We start from the raw sequence: 15,955 nt of genomic DNA, 5'->3' as shown, positions 1-15,955 counted from the left end.
CAAACGGTAGTGCTGCAAATAGCAATCCACTGACCATAAGCTGCCTGCAAATCATTGTGGTTGCTGTGGAAACAGATACGATTCGTGACCCTATAAAAAAAAAATTCATCACTCTCAAAGCAGAGATGCGAGTTTATTCAATTTAATTGATGGTGAGAACACAGAATTTCCTTCCAGTCAGTGACTCTCAAAATCAAATTGTAGCCCCCCCCAAAAAAGACTGCAATAAATGCCAGCCAAACCTATAATCATTACAAAATATGCCAATCGTGCGTTATATACATTTTAACTGTGAAACTTGCTAGCAAAGCCTAGCATCTGTGTGACTAGACAGCGGGCAGTGACCACAGGTGTTGACTCAAGCATCTGCTTACATACACACTGGCTGTTGGACCCTTCGGCTACCTAGTGAGAATGAAGTCCAACACTAAAAACAGAACAGAACACAGGAGGACTGCCTGCCTGATGTCTCGGCTGGTAATGGAATTAATGGATAGTATGTCGACTGAAATTAAAGGCTGTCCATTTACATCAGCTCCATCACCTCAACAGTAGAAGATCTACAGCGAGGATCATCAACTAGGTTCAGCGGCACGCCGATTTTCTCTTGAGTGGATGATCAGGGGGGCTTCCACAAATCATTTGTAGACTGCAAATTGACCTGCAGGAAGCCCAAACAGATATAATATTTGACTCAAACATAATCATGGCACACCTTGTACTAGATCACATACATCTATCTCTCTGTTATGCGTGGGAATACTTTGGAACACATTTCCAAAATTAAAATCACTTGGAGCTGATTTGCTGGTGTTTTTACAGTCATGCCCAACAACAACAACAAAATACACATAAGGGGGCCAAATAAAAATCACCCACGGGCCGCCGGTTGGGTAACCCTTGATGTGCACATTCAGTCCCTGAGCTGACAGCATGCCACTGTATTGAAGGAGTTGCAAAGAACCAATGAGAAGGACATGCGGGGGTGGGTCCTATGCCATGTTAGAGTAATGTGTAAAGACGAGAAGCCAGAACATATCAAGACATACCATAGTGTGTGAGGGAATGAAAGATTTTCATTTTTGTTTTCGACAATAGTCGATAGACGTGGGTATGAAGGCTTTACAGTTTTTTCCTTTAAAAAGCCTGAAGACCAGAGATTCAGTGGCAACAAATACTGTATTTCAACCTAATCTGAAAAGCTCAAAAGTATATGAACTGCTTCTGTGTGCAGTACTGTACATTCTCTGGGGTGTTACCATTTATACTCATATTCAACACCTCTGCTATGAATGTGTGCGGCAGGCACACCGTTTCAGTCGACACCACTCCTTTCTGACACATTTATAAAGAAATTAAGATGTCAACTAAGACCTACAAATAACCGCTAGTGTATAAAACATTCAACAAAGAGAACAGCACCCTTCTGTATGAGGGAGACAGAGTTACCATGGAAGCAGAGCTATATTAAAATGGAAGACTAGTTGAAAAGGCCTCCCTTGGGAAATCCTATCCCTGATTGGCACATGCTCAGTTGCCAAGTGGAAATACTGCCCCAGTGAACTCCCATTTTCTTAAAAACACGAAAACAATGACTTCTTACATGGGGATTGTCATTCGCTGACAGCCACTAAAGATGTGTTTTAGCACAAAAGAATCTCGGCTTTTTCTGTCAGCTGGTGCCCATTTAGCATGCTTTGGTCTGCCTGCCTCGGAGGGAGAGAGTCCTGAAGGGTGGAAGTGTTTGTGGCAATACTAGTTCCTACTGCCCTCTCTCCTTTCTTGTCTGACCACATTCATGTCCCTCGTTGTTACATCCTGATTCCAGCTACATGGGACCTGGTCATTCTACCCAAAGAGCTGAGAGCTGAGAGAAGCAGGGGGAGGCTGGTAGAGAGGCTGGGTGAGTCTGCGAGGAGAGGCTCTGGGGGAGAGAGACAGACATTTTAGAAGGAGAGGCTGGCAGTGGGCATGGGTCCAGTCCCAGCTCAGCTCACTCTCCTGTTTGTATAGAGCCATTCATCTCCTTATTAGGATCAGAGCATGGCTGAAAGGAAGCTAAAGGAACTCTGTGTGTTATTGGTGTCAGTGACAGGGAGCTAGTAAAGGGGTTGAACGGGGAGCTCAATGTTACTGCCATCTAGACACAGAGAGGCCTAACTAAGAGTCACCCAGTCAATGCCTTTACTGCTGAGCCGACGAGCTAACTGTTTAAGACTTACTGTCAGTCCAGTAAACCAGTCTCTTGTTTAAGACCATTGTGTGCATCAGAATAGAGGGTCTACTGAGTGCTAGCTGAAAGCATCGGTGCACTGTGGAGGAGTTGGCAGCACTGTGTGCTAGTGTCAATGTCCAAAAGGAATGCAGCAGCAGAGCGGTACCATAGCGGCTACACTTCAACATCATGATACGAATGATCAAGGACCTTTTTGGCTGTTTTCATGATGAGAATCAATGTACCACAGAAGGATCTGTGTGGAGAGCAGAACAAATGCTAGGATCTCAAACTGTGGAACTATGCAACGAATACTAATAATGGATTCGATTAATAGACTGCTTTTTTTTGTTGTTGTCTCGATCAAAGGGCTTTACATTGCACGGGGGAAAGTCACTTTATCTAATGACTACTAGTGCTAACGTATCTACACTAACTAACGGACTCAACTACCAATGAATTGTAATTACAGTTATACAGCCTGTGGTTGAGAAACACGGCGATCTGCTCATAGAGCGCCACAACAATGCGGGCTCTCTTCACGACTGAGGGGTTTGTGGTAGCTCTGCATGCAGGTGCTGAGGAGAACCGAGAGCTCTGTTTCCTCCTTCTGCTGAGAACCGTGCATCAGTGAGCACGACAACACAAACAAGCCCCCTAATTGTTGACTGCTGAACACATCAGGATTTGTCATACAGTTGAACACAATTGAACGGCGGTGGTGTTATCAAGTCGTGTCACCCGTTTCAGTTCTGAGTTGATATAAAAAGCAGAGAAGTGATTTAAACATCATTGTTAGTCTACTGATCAATAGATCGGGATTGCCGCACACACGCGCGCGCACACACACACACACACACGCACGCACACACACCGTTATCAAATCATATCACTCGGTTTCAGTTTTTAGTCCTTTAGGATGGAGCTGTGGTGTAGTCTAGATGTTCGACAGCAGGCCTGTACGTAGGTCATATAATGGTTACGGTCTAACGTCCTCCTGACTAAGACATTTAATGTCAGCCCTTTAATATCCCCAGTAAAATCGCCCTGTTTATGAGGAACAGAATGTGTGAAATGTGACTATGAAACTCACCCTGGACGTGAGTCTCTGGTCTGAATCTTAAATCATAGGAAGCATGTACGGTTTTAATAAGTTCTAAACGGCCGAGACACTCACACCCATTGACATATTGGAGTCAATTATATGGCTAACCGATTTGAGTATTCCAGGACCAAAGTTGGCAGTGTGGTTCTGTCTGCAGGGAGAAAGAGCAGAGTTGGTAGCTGATTGCAGAGAGATACTGTGTGTTGCTGTGCTCATGGTCATGATAGAGGAGCTGGGAGTGTCCTTGTGTCAGGCATCAGGGGTAAAGTAGCACTGTGACATAATAACAGACGGCAGACGCCTCACCCCTGTCACAGTCACACACACTACATACAAACCAACAATTACCTGAGACCAGAAGTCATTCACACATACATTGATATTGGTTAGCTTGTAATTAATCCTGTACATTGTCTATAGATCTCTAAGCACACAGCAGGCATACACCAAGTGCAGTATGGTGAGGCACATCCGGGATCTCCTATCCAACCTGTCTGACCAGTTTGGGAGCCACAAGACAGGCCCAGCGGGACTAGGAGTAGTCTCCTCTCCTCTGCTCCTCAGACCCTAACTATTCCACACACCTTCTGCTGCTACGCGACTAGCCTAAAAACATCAACAAGCATCCTGACCAGGGAAGCTAGCACTGGGAATTGAGTGAAAACAAGGACAAAGAATGTTTTTTCTTGATGTGGTGTCGCCCCTGTCCAGCCGGTCTGCCCTGCAATATCCAGTTTGATGGTAGTACTTTATGCAGCACTAACTGTGCATAGATCATGGGAACTCGCCATCATCAAAACATAAAAACAAACGTGGCATGAATCGAATGTCCCAGTTCACATGTGCACTGATTAAACTTTCTCATTTAATCTCCTGACAGGCTAATTACAATCTCTGATGTTTATTACAGTGGAGAGTTTAAGCGTCGCTGAGGTCATGGACAGACAATAGGAAAAACACATTCTGCAGTGACATTTAAAAAAAAAAAAGATTTAACTAGGCAAGTCAGTTAAGAACAAATGTTTATTTACAATGATGGCCTAGGAACAGTGGGTCGGCCTTGTTCAGGGGCAGAACGACAGATTTTTACCTTGTCAGCTCAGGGGTTCAATCTAGCAACCTTTCGGTTATTGGCCCAACACTCTAACCACTAGGCTACCTGCCAACATCACTGGCTGCATAGAGCTACAGACAGCTACACAACTCCTCCACCAATCAACATCACTGAATCCCTGAGATACTGGATGGCTGTAAGATACAGTAGCACAAAGAGAAGAGCACACCCCCACTGTCTGAGCTGGGGTGAAAGACATTGAGGCATGAAGCATGCACATGTAATCACCATCCCACTTGATCAGGGAGACATGACTCATCCCTGAAAAAGGAGGGGAGATTTCTTTAGAGAGAGTGGGGGGGGGGGGGGGGGGCAGGTATGTAAGAAAAAAAGAGAGAAATCCATCCCAGCCTCAGAACCTGCTGACTCACTGCAATCAGCAGGAGCACAGAGAGCTTCTGCAGCTCTGGAGAACAGACTGGATGCTCCACTCCCTCTCTGGGCTGGCTCTGCCTCCCCTTCAGAAGGACAAAGTGACACTTCCCATCACACGCCACGAGCTATGATGGCAAGCTGGAAATAAAAGACAGGACTAACACCGTCTTAAGGAAATGAAATAGCAGCTCCCTAGGATTTACAGTAGCAGAACACCCATCTCATCAGAACTGATGCGAGAGAGGTGCCAGTGAATCAGTACGTTAAAAAAATTATGATACAAATAAATCTCCTGAGCAGACAGTAGTAGGAGGTGAAGGGACAACACTGAGGGAATGAGAGAAAGAGACATGATGCCAGAGAGAACACACAGAGAGGAGAGACAGCTCATTGCCCAGCAGTCATTAGAAACCGCAACAACCCACTGGCTGTCTAGCCCATTGAAAAGAGACACCCATTGACTTCCTATGGCAAGACAATACCCATTGTCCCCAGCGGTCAGAGACAGCAAATATTCCTATGGTTCTCCTTAAAAACATGTGATGGCAGCGCTTCAGTAATCAACAAGTTTGAGGATTCAATAAGATAAATCATCTCAATTACCGCAGTCTAGGAGTGGCACAGAAATAAAACATTGGACTAATATTGCATTCAAAAATTCAGCCATCGACTGTGTTTGCCAACAGTCTGACCACGAGGGAACGCAACCCTCCATGCGTTAAATCAAGGGAGTTACTCTGTTGCAGTGTAATTCGACGTTTGAAAAGACTGCAATGATTCCACTACACCTCTTTGTAAGACCTAATTCAATCCCAGAGCATGAATAGACATTCAACTCCCCGTGGCCAGTTCCACGCCATGGTATTATGGAAACATTTTCCTTGTCCTTTTTTTAAAGGCATCATTGTTTCCTCACTAATGAGATTACAATCCTTTCATCTGCTTTTCAGGTCTCTATTTGCTCCGACTTAGACTTTGCTTACCGTTCGTTGCAGGTGTGTCTTATCCTGTACACTGTATCGCTCATTTCAAACGGGTGTTTTACAGGTATCGCTCAAAACATCAGCTATCAATCAGTGTAATATCCTTCCACATCCCTCACAATTTAAAAACAGTATGTCACCCACTCCCACAAGACAAAAGCACGTGATCACTCCTCAGAAACGCCACACTTTACAACAACGACATGAATGGCACTATCCAGAACAGACCGTACCATCCTAACCTCAGAGAGCAGCGTAAAGCAAAGTCTCCTCTTCTGTCTATTGTGTGTTCTCAGTAGTACAGTGTCTCTGACCAAGCCTGTGGCTCGTCTCTGTGACTCCCTCCGACTCGTCCCTGCACCGCTGCATGAGACGTGACCAGATTCACCCAGCTACAACACGGAGCCAGGGAACATTCCACAGGGCCAGCAGCAATGACAGCTCAGTGGAGACAGACTAAAGCATACACTCTGTCCTCAACACACGCCGCACTGTAAAGCCCACGTACTAATGTCTGTGTGCATATGTCCTCTGGTTTGGTACTGTAATAAATGAATAATGATACAAGCAAGATAATGCACTTCTATTTTCTAACGATGATGGCAGCATGTTGTAACGTGGTAATGAGTAGTAGGATAGTGTAGTAGTCTATGAGGTTAACATGGGGTACAGGAGCTGGTTGTCTCCAGGTAAAGACTGAGCAGAGCGAGGAGCACTGCCTCTGTGCCTCAGACCCAGTGGATGCTTCATACTTCCTAATTTGAATTGCAAATCAGGGAAAATCAAAACAATACGTTGTTGGTCACATGCGCCGAATGCATCAGGTGTAGACTTTACCGCGGAATACTTGCTCACGAGCCTTTTCCAATGATGCCAAGTTTTAAAAAATTAATAAAACTATGAAAAAAGCAATATACAGAGTACCATATCACTGTGCAGGGGTATGAGGAATTTGAGGTAGACATGTACATAAAAAGCAGGGTAAAGTGACTAGGCATCAGGATAGATAATAAAAATAGTCAAATAAAGGACAGATTAGCAGCATATGATGTGTGTGTGCGTATGTAGTGTATGTGAATGTGTTTGGGATTTATGTGAGTGTCAGTGTAGTGAGTGTCAGTGTAGTGAGTGTGAGTGTATATATAGTCTTGAGAATGTGCATAGAGTCAGTGCAACTAACTATTTAGCAGTCTTGTGGTTATTTAGCAGTCTTATGGCATGGGGGTAGAATCTGTCTGAGCAGATGCTCAGGCACTATTTGCTGGACAGTAGTAGAGTGAACAGTCTATAGCTTGGGTGGCTTAAATCAGCATGCTGTGATCTGAAATTCCAGCCTCAAGCATATAACAAACACAGACACATACACTACGACCAACTCATGTATCTACATGACCCCAGAGTGAGACAGATGTGCCACACGTTTACCATAGAGACATACAAAAGCTTAGAGACAGACACAGACAGAGAAAGAGCTGTCAGGGGAGTGATATGATGTGATATCATGCCAGCAGTTCTCTTTCATCCAAGTCTCTCAGTACACTGACAAAAAGTGTTCATAAATGCCTATTCCCCAGCTCGTAAGGTTCCTTGGAGAACTCTTGCCTTTACATTGTAAATAGTTAAATGAACACTCAGTGGTGTGTAAGAACTCCAGTGTTGGTGGTAATAACCAGAGTTGAACCAAAACCACACCCACCAATATCATATTTCCCAGCATGCTCTATTGCAGGTTTATTTTTAGAATTGTTTGTTTCAATATATATTTTCTTGCATGTACATTGATTGATTAAGTCATCTTATGCTACTCAAATATAAATAATACATTCTCCTAAACTAATCTAATCTGTTACTTGGATTTATTGCACCTGTTACTGAAATGGTTGTTCCAATTTAGATGTTTAAGGCAGTCTCATATCTTGGTCTTCCCAACCCTGGCAGTCATTCTGAATGCAGGTTGCAGGTGAGTAGAAATTTGAAATAAATGGGATAATCCCCACTCCGGCTAGATTCCAACAGGAATTAGAAATCACTTTGCAAACCAGCATAATATGACTAGCAGGCTGTAAAATATGAGTTTCAGACTAACTGTATTAGGATAAAACTAGGTTTGTGTTAAGAAATAGGCCTTATGAAATAGGTATTGTCTTAAAGAATGTAATTTAATGACAACATATTCTCTTAGGATTTCATTTGGTGAAGGCCACAAGACTGAAAATGAATGAATGCAACAACCATGTCCTCTGTCACTAGCAAACACAGTCGTGGGTGGTACTGGTAAATCTAAAATTCACTTAAAATCCACCCTGGGAAATATGCAAATAAGGCTTAAAACTCTACAGCAGGGCTATTTAATTCCGGTCCTGACGGGCCCAAAACATTTATGGTTTGGGATTTTTGTATGGTTCTTCAAAGAATCATCCCCATTTATCATTTTTCAGAGACCCTAAAATGGTTCCGCTATGGCTTTGCTCTAAAGAAGCTTATTTGGTTCCAACTTGCACTTTTATTTTTAAGAGTGTAGGCAGGCAAGTGATGCTCTGGGCAGGGGAGATCTAAACTGTTCACAGGAGTGTTCCAGGCCTAATGTTAACAAAGCTACTGTCTGACAGCTCTACCCAGTAAGGCTGCTGACTTGGACTGTGTAGGCTGCAAGAAAGACAGCGCTGGCTAAGAGAGAGGCATTTAACGAATACAAACCAACTATAAAAACAAGCTGGGTTGGAAGAAACTGCTGAAAGAACAAGATGATACAGATGAAGAAATAGAGGTCTACTTAGTAATGATTTGAGCATAAATGTCTAAAGAGGTTGGATCTAAGCGTCTACACATACTACAAGGTAAACTGGTGTACTTGTCACGTCTCCACAGCTACCTCCAGACGTTGCGCCCGACACTCGCCCTACAGTTGCCCCCCTCTAAGCCGCAGAGCAGTGTAAACAGAATTGTCTTGTTGAGCCAACACTATTACAGTAAAAATTGTAATAGCATAGCAGTGTTTTTTTAAACAGATGTTTTTTTTTTAAATAAGGAAAATGTCTGTACATTGAGACTTTTGAGGTGTTAGCTGTCTATTGTCAGTCAATTCAATGTGTACGGACGAGAAAATAAACCCTTTAATTGTCTGCACATGCTTTTGGTTGTTGCATTATTCAAGAGTGTAATATGGGTTGGTTGCATTATTCAATATTGTAATATGTTTTAGAAGAAAAAGTAGCTTGAATTGTTAAATAGTTTGTGCTTGCTGGCTAGCGGCGACTGATATATGTTCAATTTGAGTTTGCTGACCAAGAATGATGTGTTGCCAGTCACAGCGAAAGGAAACACATGGATGTAATGTGAAATGAAAAGTAGAAATCGCTTTTGCCACTCCGCTCCTCTGACTCTCCTTCGTCTCTCGTAGTGGGAATAGGGCCTAATGGAGCATTTCTACCATAGCCTCGTTCCAGTTTTCAGACCCAAACAAAAAGAGGATTATGTCCTGTGGCTAAACATCAGTGACTTCACCAGCACGTGCTGGATAGCTGATTGAATCATCAGATTAAATATTTACCACATGTATTTTACACAAGGAAGATGGTCATTTGACCAAGGCTTTTGGTAAGCATTCCTCACATAGCTAGATCACAGGAAGGCAATTGACACAAGTTATTTCATTATATGCATGGCTTAATTTAGCCGGGTTCGGTGAATTAAATGGCTACTTTGTTGTTAATGTTGCAGCATCATTAATCCAATCTAATAACAACAAAATATCCATCCTGTGCCAAGTTCAAATTCAAGTGGAGAGTAGACAACAGCTCTTCAAATCAACATTCCATTCAGTCGAAAACTAAACAACTTGAAAGCTTTCCAAAGTAAACGCCTTCATAAAAATCAGAATTCCAGCAGCAAGCTGTTCACCTTAATGTGCCACAGTCAGATACTGTATGAGGCATGACAGATGTTAACAGTAATGGAGAATACAGCCCTATGAAGAGTACCGTAGAGCTCCACGAAGAGGTCAATTGTCCACTGAAGGCAAAACAACCCCCCCCTAAGCCTCACAAATGACCATGTCCATTGTTTCAGTGCGACACACATAACATACACTGAACGTACAAAACATTAAGAACACCTTCCTAATATTGAGTTGCACTACTCCCCATTTTGCCCTCAGAACAGCCTAAATTCGTCAGGGCATGGATTCTACAAGGTGTCGAAATCGTTCCACAGGAATGCTGGCCTATGTTGACTCCAATGCTTCCCACAGTTGTGTGAAGTTGGCTAGATGTCCTTTGGGTGGTGGACCATTCTTACATTTACATTTACATTTAAGTCATTTAGCAGACGCTCTTATCCAGAGCGACTTACAAATTGGTGCTTTCACCTTATGACATCCAATACACACATGAAACTGAGCATGAAAAACCCAGCAATGTTTCAGTTCTTGACACAAACCAGTGCGCCTGGCACCTACTACCATACCCCATTCAAAGGGAACTTTGAATAGCACACATACACAATCCGTCTCAATTGTCTCAAAGCTTAAAAATCCTTCTTTAACCTGTCTCCTCCCCTTCATCTACACTGACTGAAGTGGATTTAACAAGTGACATCAATAAGGGCCCGTAGCTTTCACCTGGATTTACCTGGTCAGTCTGTCACGGAAAGAGCAGGTGTTCTTAATGTTTTGTACACGCATTGTAGTTCGTGTTGGTTAAATACACTGAAGAGATGTTTGCCTTTTATGAGAACCTAAAGTTGTTACATTTTTATTGAAGCATCTGATCTGAAACAAGCCTGCGATTCCCGAAAGCATCGTAGCACTAAGATCTTCTTAATTCCATTGAAACTAAATGAACGAAAGATGATCTTAGAGCTACAATGCTTTTGGGAAACCCTGTCCAGATCTTCTGTATTTGCTGTCAAGGAAACCAGAAAGGCCTCAGAAGCATGATGGTCAGAGATGAGACCACCACCATACATGGACCAGTCTGACCACGCAGCAGAGCCTGCTCTAGTCTTCTGAATGATATATTTCATTTAACTTCTGCCAGATGCTTCCACTGTACACCCTCACAGTGAAAGTACAGTGGGGCAAAAAGTATTTAGTCAGCCACCAATTGTGCAAGTTCTCCCACTTAAAAAGATGCACAATTGGTGGCTGACTAAATACTTTTTTGCCCCACTGTATCTGTAGGTGTCACGGATCCCCCCCGGTACTGCTGCTCATTCTGTTTACCAGTTCCGGAGGTCTACGTCAGCGGCTTTCTCGGCTTCACTGAAAGGGACTCATTATCATCAACCCCGGACTGTCTTGTCTGATTACACACACCTGGTTCACATTTCCCCTGATTAGTATGTTATATATGTTCCCACTGTCTTTGCCGGTTATTGTTCCCATGTCCGTAGGTGGTGTGAGTACCTATGTGTTGGTGCAGCTGTTATGCTGCCTGCTATATATAGTGTGTATTACGGGTGTCGTTCATCGATGGTTTACCCTCGCTCTTTTGTTTGGGTACAGCTCAGTGTTTTTTGTATACGTGTTTGTTTTGGGTGTTTTAAAAAACCCTATTGTGTATTCCTGTGCCTGTCTCCAAAATCCTTTATACCAGTGTGACAGTAGGAATACCTTCTTTGGTGTGATTATCTGGACAAAGGCCACAACAATCAGTGATTAGGTATTGGTGATGGGCTGTCAGTCACTCAATATTCTGTCCACAGTTCATACAAATGCCTTTGAGAAACGTCAAACACTGAGTCATTTTAGAAATGCCAGACTGAACATGCACCCCTGGCGGTGTTTGGGTGTTTCAGAGAGGGTGTGAGATGGGACTGTGTTTGCCGTTTGGATCGGTGTCTCAACATGTTATGCATACGTGTGTATATGTGTGTGTGCGTGTGTGTGCATAAGCATCAGTCAGGTGGAGTGTGTGTGCACTGTGTGAGATGGGCGTGTCTGGGGAAAGGCAGGCAAGTGGATTGTGCTAACTTTGAGTTGGGATAGAAGATCCAATTTGCCTCGACAGCAGGACTGAGACAAATGAAAGCCCATGGACGAAAACAAATCAATATATTGCAGGCACGAGAGATGGTGTGAATTAACATTGGTTACAAGCAGCAATACTCAAGCCAAGTAAGACTGACAATTGTCAACCAGAGACATACTATGAGATAGCTGCACAGGGCTGAAATGAACAGAAACAACAACAACAACTATACAGCATCTCCCGTGGAGGTGAACATGAAGGTGAGTGGGAGTGAGAGTCTGCTAGTTTTAAGAGTGAGTGGGATTCAAGCCATCACACTGTTACACCAGGCTTAACAAAGGGATGCAGAGGTGAGGCATTTGACTGGATATGGATTGTAAATGCCTGGTGAAACTGGTATGATAAAAGGTGAAAGCACTTTGTGAGCAATTGCATGCCAGCATACCTGGCAATGTATTCAACATAAGTGCTCAAGGATTAACTGTGTAATCAGCTATCTAAATTCACTCCGCTACATGGGCCTTAAACAAGATGCCACCCACCTGAGTGGTCATATAACAGAACATACCATAATAGAATAGAAGGTGCTCTCTTCTGTCCTCTGCACGGCAACCATCCCCAGGAGGCTAACACAGCATTGGGCTTAACAGGCAGTCACCCCAAGGCTACCCTTACTTCACGACACCACAAGGTTCCTGTGATACTAATAACATATAGGGATGTGTATGATGACAACTTTTTATTCTCATTACTGGGAACTCCCTTCTCCCTTTAAGAACCGTTACATCTAATGGAGTAATTCTTCATTCTTTGTGTAGGTTTACTGGCTCTTTATGACATCGTGGCTAGATGACTATCATGAAGAGTAGGCTAGGTTTGTTATTAATTCTGTCAGGGGTTAGGGCGGGGGCTGTCCGGCGAATAGCCGCGTCATTGACGCTACAAGTAGTGCCTCTGGAGCCATAGGACGCGCCATGGAAATGAAACGTTTATTTCCTATCACCTCGTGCCAAACATCGCCTGCACACAATTTCCTGTGTGCGCATATGGGATGTTATGATGATGGGGCTATGGGCATGTTCCACCAAACATATTCCGAATAATATTCTCTTTATACTCGAGGAGCATAAATGAAATCGTATGGAATGGAATTATTGCAGAATAACCAAGCATTGACATGGTCTCCCTTACAAAATGTTAAATAGTGAAAGACATTTCGGTCTAGTGTGTCTTTCACATGGAATACCATTGCACAACATGATTGTAGCCAATCCCACTAAATAGTGCGGTATGGCTACATCAAGAAGAAGAAGAAAAATCACAAAGTAACGGAATCCAGCATAGCCCACAAATGGCCTTATAGCCTACCAACATTTTATATTTAAAAAACGAGGCACAAGTACATTTTTGGACGTGTGTGTTGTGGACAGCGTTAGCCGGAGCAACAATAGTGGATTCTTTTTTTGCATGCATCTGCAACAATTTATTTAGAAGTAAGATATTGTAGCGTAATAAACTATTCCCTATGATGACATGGAAGTACCGCATGTAGGCTTTGAAATGTAAATAATACAATGCAAAATGTTGCTACCTACCTTTCCGTCAAACTCACATCCAGGTGTGGACCATTGACTTTGCGCACCGCGGGCAAATCAATCCAATACTGCCTCCGCCCCGTCGTTATTCCCTGCTTTAAGGGGAACAGCAGTATGAGGGAGTGATCGAGCTTCGAGTGAGTATGAGGAAGAGAAGGAGAGTGAAAGAGGGAGGGACAGAGGCTGTGTGGTAAAGAAAGACGCGCAAGTCTCGGGATCCCAGTAACCAGCGGGAGCTTGCTTTTCCCCCACGCAGAGAACGGCCTTCACTTCTTTGGCACTGCAATGACTTTGATTTATATCATCATTGTCATAACACAAACCCCTATTCAGGTAGTGTAGAATATGCGACGAAACAGTCTTATTTTGCATATAGAAGACTATAACAGGCATAGTGAAATTGATCCATCAAGTCAGGGCCTTTTCATTATGAATGGTTTATACATATTACCACCTGTGTAAACTATGGTAGGACTACTTAAGTGAGAACATGCATTTATAGTTTTCCTTATTGGTTAAACAATAACCCTATCATGTTCTAATTGTTTAAAAAAAGGCAAATAAAATGGTTTGTTCTGTAGGCCTATTAGTTGAAAGTATGTCAATCTATTCAACCTGAACTCAGGGGTACACGTTAGTGGTGCGCGACTCGGCTGTTTGCTCAACCGCGCCCGCCCGCAATTGCTAATAACTCATCCGGTCCGCCCCGACTATGTGATAAAGTGAACATCTGAAGACTGCACCCAACCCTAACCCGTTAGTATAGAAAATTAGCTGTAGGCTACAATCAAAGACAGCAGAACGATTTTTGACATTGGGTGCAGGTTTTTTGTTGTTGCCTGATTTCTGCTTATAATTTCCGAGGCTATTTGTTAGTCAACTTGTCTATAATTGATTACATGCAGCTTCTCTTCTGTCATTATATGGTGCCCTACAAGACAAAATAAACCAGAATAATGTCATAAATCTAGTTGACATCTGTAACGTTCTCTCTCTGTCATCTGCATTGCCAGGAATTTAGGGACTGGGGAGAAAATGCAATAACCAAAAAAAACAGAAAAGATTTTCTGTTCAAAATTTCCAAGTCACGTCAGTTTGATGGTTGTAAGAAAATAGAAAGCTGTGAAAACAACAAAACAGGTTTCTGATAAGATTTCAACAGAAGGTGTCTAACAGCATTTGCATTTTCTCAAGATGCTGAAAGAAATCATTTCTCCACTCCTGTTCCCAAGTGAACATTTGGTGTATCCTTTTACTGCAAGAAATGCTTAATTTTGCAGGAGTTAATATTAAGGCTGTGAGAGAGGTTATAGACCTGCAGTCAGCGTTTAGATTTCAGTTTCAATTTTAACCCATCTGAACAGTAGGCATTTAAAACATTTCAAGGATGATCAATGGAAACAGGATGCACCTGAGCTCAATTTTCATAGCAAAGGGTTTGAATACAGTTCCCTTAATGTGCCATAGGCCTATTTAATGTCCCCCTTTTGTGACTGTCAAATTTGTATAGAGCCTCAATCACCACACATCCAGTGCATTTGGAAAGTATTCAGACCCCTTAACTTGTTGCACATTTTGTTACATTACAGACTTATTCTAAACTGGATTAAATTGTTAATTTTCCTCATCAATCTACACACAATACCCCACAATGACAAAGCAAAAACAGGTTTTTAGACATTTTTGCAAATGTATAAAAAACCTCCCTGAAATATCACATTTCCATAAGTATTCAGACCCTTTACTCAGTACTTTGTTGAAGCACCTTTGGCAGCGATTACAGTCTCAAGGTTTCTTGGGTATGACTACAAGCTTGACAAACCTGTATTTGGGGAGTTTCTCAAATTCATCTCTGCAGATCCTCTCAAGCTCTGTCAGGTTGGGCAGCTATTTTCAGGTCTCTCCAGAGATGTTAGATAGGGTTCAAGTCCGGGATCTGGCTGGGTCACTCAAGGTCATTCAGAGACTTGTCCCGAAGCCACTCCTGCATTGTCTTGCCTGTGTGATTAGGGTCATTGTCCTGTTGGAAGGTGAACATTCGCTCCAGTCGGAGGTCCTGAGTGCTCTGGAGCAGGTTCTCGTCAAGGATCTCTCTGTACTTTGCTCTGTTCATCTTTGCCTCGATCCTGACTAGTCTCCCAGCCCCTGATGCTGAAAAACATCTCCACAGCATTATGCTGTCACCACCATGCTTCACCTTAGGGATGGTGCCAGGTTTCCTCCAGACTTGACGCTTGGCATTCAGGCCAAAGAGTTCAATCTTGGTTTCATCAGACCAGAGAATCTTGTTTCTCATAGTCTGAGAGTCCTTTAGGTGCTGTTTGGCAAACTCCAAGCAGGCTGTCGTGCCTTTTACCTAGGAGTGGCTTCCGTCTGGCCTGATTGGTGGAGTGCTGCACTGTGTTCTTGGGGACCTTCAATGCTGCAGAAATGGTTTGGTACACTTCCCCAGATCTGTACCCCGACACCATCCTGTCTCGGAGCTCTACGGACAATTCCCTCAATCTTGTCTCTTGGTTTGTGCTCTGACATGCATGTCAACTGTGGGACCTTATATAGTCAGGTGTGTGCCTTTTATAAATCATATCCAATCAATTGA

The 15,955-nt window shown here is 43.1% G+C and overlaps 1 protein-coding gene across 6 annotated transcripts in view; it reads right to left on the bottom strand.

The window, feature by feature from the left end:
- The window catches only part of LOC115136901 (band 4.1-like protein 1), a 113,881-nt gene extending 100,286 nt beyond the window's left edge, over positions 1-13,595 (bottom strand). For 2 of the 6 annotated variants that reach the window (XM_065027317.1, XM_065027341.1), the window contains exon 1: positions 13,357-13,593. The gene's annotated coding sequence lies outside the window, so the exon portion shown is untranslated. Of the gene's footprint in view, positions 1-13,356 lie in introns of all 6 variants that reach the window. The other 4 variants (XM_065027332.1, XM_065027310.1, XM_065027325.1 and 1 more) reach the window with 4 other exon arrangements.
- Positions 13,596-15,955: the final 2,360 nt, after the last annotated feature.

Source organism: Oncorhynchus nerka, linkage group LG2 (genome assembly GCF_034236695.1).
Source record: "Oncorhynchus nerka isolate Pitt River linkage group LG2, Oner_Uvic_2.0, whole genome shotgun sequence".
NCBI lineage: Eukaryota > Metazoa > Chordata > Actinopteri > Salmoniformes > Salmonidae > Oncorhynchus > Oncorhynchus nerka.
Note: the sequence above shows the minus strand (reverse complement) of the source record. Positions and strands in the feature narration are given on the sequence as shown.